The 11,431-nt window shown below is 35.2% G+C and overlaps 2 long non-coding RNA genes across 2 annotated transcripts; one reads left to right on the top strand and one right to left on the bottom strand.

Annotated features, from left to right (window-relative positions):
- Window positions 1-27: 27 nt before the first annotated feature.
- LOC140178940 (uncharacterized) lies at window positions 28-742 on the top strand. The gene is made up of 3 exons (XR_011872033.1): window positions 28-164; window positions 233-298; window positions 503-742. It is a non-coding gene; the product is annotated as an uncharacterized lncRNA (long non-coding RNA).
- A 7,000-nt stretch (window positions 743-7,742) lies between these two features.
- LOC112750284 (uncharacterized) lies at window positions 7,743-9,940 on the bottom strand. The gene is made up of 2 exons (XR_003175613.3): window positions 9,449-9,940; window positions 7,743-9,261 (listed from the first exon to the last, which is right to left on the bottom strand). It is a non-coding gene; the product is annotated as an uncharacterized lncRNA (long non-coding RNA).
- Window positions 9,941-11,431: the final 1,491 nt, after the last annotated feature.

Genomic DNA, 11,431 nt, shown 5'->3' with positions numbered 1-11,431 from the left:
GCTTTGCTATAGTGTGCTCATCTTTATTTCAATTCTAAAAAAATGTGTTCAAAACTGCAAATCTTTAATGAGTTCAATGCACGAAAGCCAGATGAGTTTAACATATTCAGTGGAGTCACGAAAAACTACCTCTTCATGGGTATAGTGGGATTGTTGTGCTTCAGGTTTGTCTTATTTTAACTCCTCGTTATTTGTCTCTTAATGAAATATTTTAACTGCTAGTGTTTTTCAGATCATCATCATCTCGGCAAGTTCACTTCAACAGTCAGTTGATCTCTGTCATCATTGGGTTCAGAAGGTCAGTTGATCATCTGCACTAGATCCGCGAGTATAAACTTGTAGTTTTGCTTCCTTAATGGATCCGTCCCTACTTATAACTAGAAAGTGCCTAAACCCTATTAGCACCTGTAATATATATGACATATGACTGCAAGGCTTGCTTTATGCTCAAGTGCTAACAGGGTCTTTCCTTTGCTGATTCTCTCTCTTTCCACACTTTCAGTTGGCCTCTTGCTGTGGTTGGTAAATTTATACCAGTTCCAAATACTCCCATCAACAACGTATTTTCAAGATTGAACCTGAGGCCTCACAATAGCAACATATAGGCGTGCTATTTTAAAGACGGATCGTTCTCTTATTGGACGATGTACATGCTTGGTATTTTTTTTAAAGAAAAAATAGCATACTTAAAACTAAAAAATTATCGAAAATCCTAGAAAAATTTTAGGATTTTTTGGGTTTTTAGTGTTTTCTTGGATCTTTAAAGTTTTCTAGGATTTTTAGGATTTTCTAGAGTTTTCTAGGAATTTTCTAGGGTATTTGGGTTTATTTTTTTATGGTTTTCAAGAGTTTTAAGGAATTTTAGCATTTTATAGGGTTTTTGTGTTTTCAGAGTTTTTTAAAGTTTTCTACGGTTTTTAGGGGTTTTAGTTTTAAGGAATTTTAGCATTTTATAGGGTTTTTGTGTTTTCAGAGTTTTTAGGGGTTTTATGGTTCTAGGGTCTTTTAGAATTTCTAGGGTATATTGGGTTTTCTAGGGTTTTAGGGTTTGGTTTTAAGGATTTTTTAGAGTTTTCTAGGGCTGTTTTAAGAGTTTTTTAGAGTTTTCTAGGGTTTCCAGGGTTTATAGGGTTTTTTTAGAGTATTTTAGGGTTTTTGTGTTTTTTTAAGGTGAAAAGATTTTTAGGATTTTTCAGGATTTTCTAGAGTATTTAAGGGTTTTAAAGGGTTTTTTTTAAGGTTTTCTAGAGTTTTTAGTGTTTTCTAGGGTTTCTAGGGTTTTTTTTAAGGTTTTATAGCGTTTTCTAGGGTTATCTAGTTTTTTTAAGTTTTCCAAGGTTGTTATGGTTTTCTATGGTTTTAAAGATTTTTTAGGGTTTATAGGGGTTTTCTAGGATTTTTATGATTTTCTAGGTTTTTTTTGGCTTTTTTTAGAGTTTTCTAAGGTTTTACGGATTTTTTAAAGTTTTCTAGGATTTTTTGGGTTTGTTTTTGAAAGTTTTCTATAGTTTTTTACTGTTTTTTCAGAGTTTTCTGTTTTGTGTTTTTTTAAGGTTTTCTAGTGTTTTTTTTAATGGTTTTTTAGGATTTTTTAGGGTTTTCTTAGATTTTCAGGGTTTTTTAGAGTTTTCTAGGATTTTTTAACGTTTTCTATAATTTTTTTTAAGTTTTCTAGGATTGTTATGATTTTCTACGGTTTTAAAGTTTTTTTAGAGAAGAATTGCGGGAAGGAGCTCTTGAACAGCTAGAAAAAGCCCGGGCCCGTTTGGAACAATTAGAAAATTACAAAAATAAAATTATTCGTTTTGAACAACAAAGAACGATTAATCAAAGTTCTACAGTTTTTAAGGATTTTTTTATAGTTTTTAATTTTCTACAGTTTTTAAGGATTTTTTAATAATTTTTTGAGATTTTCTAGGATTTTTAGGGTTTTCTAAGGTTTTCTAAAATTTTCTACGGTTTTTTTTGTTTTTTTAGGGTTTTTAGCGTTTTTTTTGGGTTTTCTAGAGTTTCTAGGATTTTAGGGGTTTTAGGATTTTATAGGGTTTTCTAGAATTTTTATGGTTTTCTAGAGTTTTGTAGGGTTTTAGAGTTTCTGTAAAGTTTTCTACGATTTTTACAGTTTTTGGGTTTTTAAGATTTTTTTAGAGTTTTCTAGGGTTTTAAGTGTTTTTTAGAATTCTTTAATGTTTTTCAGAGTTTTTTTAAAATTTTTTAGGTTTTTAGGGATTTTCTATGATTTTTAAGGTTTACAGGGTTTTTTTTAGAGTTTTCTAGGATTTTTAGAATTTTTTTTATAGATTTCTAGAGTTTTTCAAGGTTTTTTTGTTTATTTTTTAAAGTTTTCTATGGTTTTTAAGGATTTTTTTCAGAGTTTTTTAGGGGTTTTAAGGATTTTTTAGAGTTTTTCAGGATTTTTTCGTTTTTTTAAAGTTTTCTATGGTTTTTTAGGGTTTTTCCAGAGTTTTCTAGGGTTTTCTACAGTTTTTAGGATTTTTTTTTAGTTTTCTAGGGTGTTTAGGATTTTTTATGGTTTTCTAGGATTTCTAGAGTTTTCTATAGTTTTTTTAAGTTTTAAAAGTTTTCTAGGGTTGTTAGGATTTTTTAGGGTTTTCTACGATTTTTATGGTTTTCTACGGTTTTAAAAGTTTTCTAGGGTTTTCTAGGGTTGTTAGGATTTTTTAGGGTTTTCTACGATTTGTATGGTTTCTTGGGTTTTCAAGATTTTTTAGGGTTTTTTAGGGCTTTCTAGGATTTTTAGGGTTTTTTGAGATTTTTTAAAATTTTCTAGGGTTCTAAGGATTTTTAGAGTTTTCTAATTTTCTATGGTTTTTTTAGGGATTTTCCAGAGTTCTCTAGTTTTTCAGGGTTTTTTTGGGTTTGTTTTTTTATAGTTTTCTATAGTTTTTTAGGATTTTTCCAGAATTTTCTAGGATTTTTACAGTTTTTAGGATTTTTTTTATAATTTTCTAGGATTTTTAGGATTTATTAGGGTTTTTTGGTTTTTAAAGTTTTCTAGGGTTTTTTAGCATTTTCTAGGGTTTTCTTTTTTAAGTTTTTCAGGATTGTTAGGGTTTTCTAGGGTTGGTTTTTAGTGTTTTTTTTAGGGTTTTCTAGCGTTTTCTTTTTAAGTTTTCTAGGATTGTTAGGGTTTTCTAGAGTTTTTAGAGTTTCTAGAATTTTTAGGGATGGATTTTTTAGGAATTTTAGAGTTTTTAATGATTTTCTAGTGTTTTCTAGAATTTTTAGGGTTTTCTAGAGTTTTCTAGGATTTTTCAAAGTTTTTTTTATTTTTAGGGTTTTTAGGATTTTCTTAGATTTTTTTAGAGTTTTTTAAAAATTTCTAGGATTTTTTTTGCTTTTCTATGGCTTTTAGGGTATTTTGGATTTTTTAGGGCTTTTAGAATTTTTTAGGGTTTTTATGATTTTTTAGGATTTTCTAGGATTTTTGGATTTTTTAGGGTTTTATAGGATTTTTAGGATATTTATGGTTTTATACTGTTTTCAGGGTTTTTTAAGATTTTTTAGGATTTTTTAGAGTTTTTTAAAATTTTCTAGGATTTTTCTGATTTTCTAGGGTTTTTAGGATTTTCTAGTATTTTTAGGATTTTTTTTGGGTTTTTAGAGTTTTTCAGAGTTTTCTAGAGTTTTTTAAAGTTTTCTAGGATTTTTTTGGTTTTTTTATGGTTTTTAGGGTTCTTTTATGATTTTATGTGGTTTTTAGGGTATTTAGGGAGTTTTCTAGGAGTTTTAGGATTTTTTAGGATTTTTAGGATTTTTTTTGTTTTCTAGGTTTTTTAGGATTTTTTTTTAGGGTTCTTTTTTTTGTTTTCAAGGTTTTTTATGGGTTTACTAGGGTTCTCTAGGATTTTCTAGAATTTTTTTGGATTTTCTAGAATTTTTTAGGATTCTTTAGGATTTTTTAGGATTTTTACGGTTTTTTAGGATTTTCTAGGGTTTTTATGGTATTTCATGGTTTTTTAGGATATAATAGGATTTTTTTTTTGTTTTCTAAAGTGAATAGAAAGTTAGATCTACATTGGATCGCTCTTGAGGAGAAGTACGCCATGCTAATGTGCCTTGGATGATCCACATTGAACTATCCATGTGGCTGGGAGCCCTCACAGTCCAGGCACAACGACGCAATTATCAGGGGCGCGCTCTACCACTAAGCTAATAGCCCGTCGTTTGGGCCTCTCGCCGAGGCCCGCTATGCCAAAAGCAAGAAAAATCCCATCCCTCTCTTTTTTCACCCCCATATGGCGACATGGGGCAAAAAAAAAAAAAAAGAAAGAGCTCCTATCAACTTGTTCCGACCTAGGATAAGCTCATGAACTTAGACTTGCTTCACCTCCGAGAAACGAAAGAAAACTTCTATATCCAAATTTAACTCAGACGTAGCTCGCTCGCTTCTTTTGGGGTGTGAAGCTGTGTCAAACCAAACTATCTAACAAGCATTAGCTCTCCCTGAAAAGGAGGTGATCCAGCCGCACCTTTCAGTACGGCACCTTGTTACGACTTCACTCCAGTCACTAGCCCTGCCTTCGGCATCCCCCTCCTTTAAGGTAACGACTTCGGGCATGGCCAGCTCCCATAGTGTGACCGGCGGTGTGTACAAGGCCCGGGAGCGATTACTAGCGATTCCGGCTTCATGCAGGCGGGTTGCAGCCGACAATCCGAACCGAGGACGGATTTTTGGAGTTAGCTCACCTTCGCGGGATTGCGATCCCTCATCCCAGCCATTGTAGCACGTGTGTCGCCCAGGGTATAAGGGGCATGATGACTTGACGTCATCCTCACTTTCCTCCGGCGTATCACCGGAAGTCTGCTCAGGGTTCCAAACTTCATGTTGGCAACTAAGCACGAGGGTTGCGCTCATTTACGGCACGTTTACGGCACGAGCTGACGACAGCCATGCACCACCTACCACCTGTGTCCGCATTCCCGAAGGCACCCCTCTCTTTTAAGAGGATTCGCGGCATGTCAAGCCCTGGTAAGGTTTTTCACTTTGCATCGAATTAAACCACATGCTCCACCGCTTGTGCGGGCCCCCGTCAATTCCTTTGAGTTTCATTCTTGCGAACGTACTCCCCAGGCGGGATACTTAACGCGTTAGCCACAGCATTGCACAGGTAGATACGCGCAGCGCCTATTATCCATCGTTTACGGCTAGGACTACTGGGGTATCTAATCCCATTCGTTCCCCTACCTTTCGTCTCTTAGTGTCAGTGTCGGCCCAGCAGAGTGCTTTCTCCATTGGTGTTCTTTCCGATCTCTACGCATTTCACCGCTTCACCGGAAATTTTCTCTGCCCCTACCGTACTCCAGCTTGGTAGTTTTCACCGCCTGTCCAGGGTTGAGCCCTGGGATTTGACGGCGAACTTAAAAAGTCACCTACAGACGCTTTACGCCCAATCATTCCGGATAACGCTTGCATCCTGTGTCTTACCGCGGCTGTTGGCACAGAGTTAGCCGATGCTTATTCCCCGGATACCGTCATTGCTTCTTCTCCGGGAAAAGAAATTCACGACCCGTAGGCCTTTTACCTCCACACGGCATTGCTCCATCAGGCTTTCGCCTATTGTGAAAAATTTCCCACTGCTACCTCCCGTAGGAGTTTGGGCCGTGTTTCAGTCCCAGTGTGGCTGATCATCCTCTCGGACCAGCTACTGATCATCGCCTCACCAACTAGCTAATCAGACGCGCTCCCTCCTCGGGCGGATTCCTCCTTTTGCTCCTCAGCCTACGGGGTATTAGCAGCCGTTTTCAGCTGTTCCCCTCACCAAGGGCAGGTTCTTACGCGTTACTCACCCGTCTGCCACTGGAAACACCACTTCCCGTCCGACTTGCATGTTTAGGCATGCCGCCAGCGTTCATCCTGAGCTAGGATCGAACTCTCCATGAGATTGTTTTCTAGAATTTTTTAGGGGTTTTCAGGGTTCTAGGGTTTTTCTAGGGGTTTTAGGGTTTTCTACGGTTTTCGCGAATTTTTTAGGAGGATTTTTTGGTTTTTAGGGTTTTTTAGGGATTTTGAGAGTTTTTTGGAGTTTTCTGGAGTTTTTCAGGTTTTTTAGTATTTTCTAGGATTTTTACGGTTTTTTAGGATTTATTAGAATTTTTTTTTTGGTTTTCAATATCTTTTTAAAGATTTAGGGTTTTCTTGGATTTTTAAGGTTTTTTTAGGATTTTTTTTGCATTTTCTAGAGATTTTTAGGATTTTCTCGGGTTTTTAGGGGTTTTATATGGTTTTTAGGATTTAGTCACCAAAAAAAAAAATATGGTTTTTAGGATTTTGTTAAAGTTTTCTCGTGTTTTTATGCTTTCTAGAAATTTTTAGGATTTTCTAGGATTTTTCTGGGTTTTTAGCTTTTTAGTGATTTCTAGAGCTTTTTATGGTTTTCTAGAGTTCTCATAGACGCGGATAAGATTGGATCCAACCTTAAAAACTACATTGGATCCGATTCGAGATATATTCACAAAATACAAAAAATATTTTTAAAAGTTTATTTTTATTTAAAAAATATTAATAAAAAGAATATTAAACATATTTTTTTTAAATAATAAATTAGAATAATACAACATCATAAAAAGAATATTTACTTATTTATTTACAAAATTCGCAATCCGATCCGATTAGTGTGCGAATCCGATAATTTTTAGATCGAATTCGGATAAATACCGCAGATATGCAGATCGGATCCGATCCATGAATAGAGTTTTTAGAGTTTTATAAGAAACAAATTTATAGTGGAAGAAAGTACATGTTTTGTTAGGTTTTGTGACAATAAAGGGAAATAAAATACATACCTGCTTGCTTGGAATTTTCTCGTACAATGTTAAGCTTCCATAGGATGATGTCGAACCCATGGAATAGTCTGAAGAGGCCCATGATGATATAGTGCTTCTTGCGCTTCTTCTCTACGCTGAAAGCTGGTTTGGGATGAAACCCTGCTGAAAGCTGCTCATTTTCTGAAGGGCAATGCTCTTCAAGTTTAAGCACGTCCATTTCTGTGGGTATGCCTGAGAGATGTCTCTGGAGAAATTTGCAATGAAGTTGTTGGGATGCAACTCCTTACCAATCAAAGGTCCACAGATCTGGTGACCCTTTTGCTTCCGATTTTACCTTTCCTTGAAAACTTGAAAGATACAAGAGCAATTATAAGTGCACCTCCACAGAGCAGCAAATATAGCATCATACGTGGAGTTATGTCAGTTGTTTCAGATCTCCTTTCATTCCTGATGATTGCAGCATCTACTGTTGCATAAATTTTTTCAACTTCTGAGCCTAAACTAGGCAAATTCTCTAGACCTTCGTTACTTGGTTTTTCAATATTGAACCTGGCACCATCTCCTAGTGAGAGAGGAAAGAAAAAACCGAAGAAGTGAGCATCCTCTTCTTGTAAATGCATTGCTTCTGAAATTTCTGCTTCAGCCAGTTGCAAAGCCTGCCTGCTCTGGTAATTCCTGCTTGGCCCTTAAGTACTTCATCCAATTCTGAAACACCTTCAACATTGAAATAAACGTTGCCTTCTTGTTCTTGCTTTGCATCTGAATTTCCCGCTTCAGTCAGTTGCAAAGACTGCTCTGGTTGTGGAGGATCTAAAGCACTCAGACCGAATAGGGCAAGGAGTGACAGCTAGTGGATCTGAATTATATGGAATGTCCTACTCCTGCTGTACGATGGAGGGCTTTCCGATCAACCAATCCCCTCATATTTTAGGGACATCTCTTTCCGATCAACCAGGGATCACTAATTAGTCGAATGAGCCCATCCCTCTTATCATTTATTGGTCGATCCGGCTGGCGGCTCCTGCATCCATCTCCTGCGTCTCCATGGGGCCCCATCATACAAGTTTGTTGCTACTAGTCGAATCAATAATCAATAGAAGTCCCAATAGAAGTTTACTGACCTGGCTCTTCAATCGACGATCTACTGTTCCCTCTTAGTTGCGGATGAGATGACTTCACTTTCTTGAATGTGAAGTACTGTTGATTTCAGCATCAACAACTTCATTTTTGCCCCTACGAAATACATGGTACTGATTAACCACAACATGATCCGGCACAACGGTCAAGTTGTAGTCTTGCAACTGGGCCAAACTATGAATTTGTAGTCCTCTAACTTTGGATATCAGCTCAGATATTTAAGGACTTAATAAACTGGATATGGAGACTCTGAGCTAAACAATCGAATTTTGCTTTTGCAAACTGGGTGAATTGATCAAAGTTGGCCCTTGCAAAAATCTGAAAGTTGAGACGCTTCATAAGCCTCATGTGTCTTCAAACACTGTATGATGAACCACCGGAGAATTGATGACTGAGATGGAGAAAACAGCAAATGAGAGGAGAATAATCAGACCAAAGCCAATGATTTCATAGAGAAGCGGCGCTTAGGGTTGGCTTCAATGGTTCCCTCTGCAGGACTTGGTTCATCAGAACTTGGCTTTCTTCCTCCATAACCGCCTCATCCGAAGAGACCTCCTCTGCTTCCTTCTGTGAAGCTTCTTCGGACTGAGAATCCTCTGTGATATCAGAGAAGCTACCAGATATGATACTCTGCAAAGTTCCGTCCTTGGTCTAGGTTTGTAATGAAGAAACTGCGGTCTAGGGAAGAGATATTTTGTTTTAGGATCGTAAGGTGGCATCAAGGGATCGGCATCAAGAGGAGCTAAGATGGTTGCTGTGGATGAAGCTGGAGGTGGGGTAGGACTAAGCTTGAAAGTTGGGTCAAGGTTAACACAATCATGATCGAGGAAAACAGTTTCAAATGAAGGTTCTGTCTCAATTTTATCCTCTAGAACCAAAGGAACATTCAGATCATGTTCAGCCTCAAATGACAAATCAGTGTCATTATTTGGAACTAAAGAACATTCAGATCATGTTCTTCCTCAGATGTCAAACTAGAGCGGCTACTATGTGATTCCTCAAAATTTGGAACCCCATCAAATATAGATCAAGGTGGTCTGATTGCAAGCCACCACCACATTCCAAGGGTTCTGCAAAAGTTACCTTGCGAACGTTGTTTTTGGCCTCTGCAGATGGAACAGAATCTGGAACTGGCCCATTCCTCTCAATCAGCACTTTTTTCCTCGGAGAAATAATAATCTTGCAGGAAGCAGAGATGGTCGGAGACATGAAATTCTTTGAGTCCTTCAAGCAACCCGGGCTTCAATGTCTGATCTTTCCCATTTTCTTTGTCATCAACGTACCGCAAAGACCCCCCACTTTCTCTGCCGGCAACACTGTTCCTTACCTGAAAATCTACAGGATACCAAAAGTCCAAAACCACAAATTGAAAATGAAGTAGTGAATCGGAATCCCTAAACTATTTTGACTTTTGAGAAAGCTAAAAATCTTTTGACATAAATCTAAGCACATTTCAAACAACCAGTAATAAAGTAAATAGGAGGGGAAAAAAATAAAAGAGGAAAGGAAAAAGGAAAGGAACCTGAAGGACTGTTGGCGGGAGTGTTGGGGAAAACGGATCTAGAACTAGTAGGGTTTGCGACTAGGGAGGGCATAGAGAATGGGTTTCGGGTAAAACTCTTCCTGATAGGGTTGCTGATTTCTGAACTTCCTCTAGGGCTGGGCTAGAGTTTGAATTTGATGCCACTGATGGCAAGGACTTGTTAGAAGGCATGGCCACGAATTGAGTAGGAACAGAATGATAGTGACGAAGAAGAAGGAGGAAGATTTGAGAAATTCTCAACTGGGATATAATTTGTAACGTGTATATTTTCCAAACGAGAATTTAAATTTGAGTCTGGGAATTTAAACGGTCAACAAATCTAAACGGTTGGAATAAGCTAGCCGACGGAGGAATAGAGGGTAGAGGCTAACTTTTTCATATTAATAATAATAATAATAATAATAATAATAAAGTATGTTTTTTATTTCGGAAAATTTGTCAAAAATTTTAAAAATATTTTTAATTTTTATTTTGTTTCAATTTTGTTCTTGAAGTTTTTCTATTTGCATTAAATATATTATTGACCGTTAAATTTTAAAAAATTTAGGACCAATTCAGCAATAATGCGTGACACCTATGTTATTTTTGTGAAATTATTACTAAATTCATCCTAATTTTTTTTGAAAAATTAGCCACCAAAGATATATTTGATACAAATAAAAAATTTTTGGGACAAAATTAAAACAATATAAAATTTAAGAGTATTTTTTTAGATTTTTAACAAATTGATTCATTCCCTCTTTTATAATCTGCATGCAATATATCTCATAATACTCCATAGTTTGCACCTATTACAAAATTATTTGATATCCCATATCTTTTCTTCAAATTTTTCAAAACATTAAAAAGATAAGTTGAAGAGTGATTTCAAATATTATATTTTAGAAAACTATTTATTCTTCAATTTTGCCACTCATTTGAAACTGGAAGCCACTTTGACTTCAAAGAACCACTAGGAAGATATTAGATTGTAAATTTGGTTTGGGATATATTGATTTCATGGTTTGGGAAATATTGATCAAATGAATTTTTTTAAACCCATGAAATCCTAAAAAACCTAAAAAAATTCTAAAAACTTTAGAAAATCATAAAAATCCTAAAAAACAAAAAACTCTGGAAAATACTAGAGAAATCCTAAAAACCCTAAAAGCATTAGAAATCCTAGAAAATCTTTAAAAAAATTCTAAAATTCTTAGAAAACCATAAAAAATCCTTAAATACAAAGAATACAATAAAAATCATAGAAAATTTTAAAAAACTCCAGAAAACTCTAGAATACCTTAAAAAATCGTAGAAAACTCCAAAAAATCCTAAAAATCCTAGAAAACCCTAAAAAATCCTAGAAACCCTAGAAAACCATAAAAAATCCAAAAAACCCTAAAAAACTCTAGAAGACCCTAAAAATCCTAAAAAATTTTAAGAAACTCTAGAAAACCCTAAAAATCCATAAAAATCCTAGAAAACCCTAGAAAAATTCTAAAAAAAAATCCTAAAAACTGTAGAAAACTACGAAAACAATAAAAACACAAAAAAATTCTGAAAAATCCTTGAAAACTCTAAAAAATCCTAAAACCCTAAAAAACCTAAAAAAATCCTGAGAAACCCTAGAAAACTCTAAAAAATCATAAAAATCCTAGAAAATCCTAGAAAACTCTAAAAAAATCCTAAAAATCCTAGAAAACTCTAAAAGACCATAAAAACAACAAAAAATCATAAAAATCATAGAAACCTTTAAAAAACTCTAGAAAATCCTAAAAAACTCTAAAACACCTAGAAAACCCTAAAAATCCTAGAAAACCTAAAAAATCCTAGAAAATCCTAAAAACCCTAGAAAATCCTAAAAAATCCTAGAAAAACCATCAAAAACCCTAAAAGCCCCTAAAAACCCAAAAAAATCCTGAAAAACCCAAGAAAACTCTAAAAAAACCCTAAAAACCTAGAAAATTCTATAAACACTAGAAA

This window comes from Arachis hypogaea, chromosome 15 (genome assembly GCF_003086295.3).
Source record: "Arachis hypogaea cultivar Tifrunner chromosome 15, arahy.Tifrunner.gnm2.J5K5, whole genome shotgun sequence".
Lineage (NCBI taxonomy): Eukaryota > Viridiplantae > Streptophyta > Magnoliopsida > Fabales > Fabaceae > Arachis > Arachis hypogaea.
Note: the sequence above shows the minus strand (reverse complement) of the source record. Positions and strands in the feature narration are given on the sequence as shown.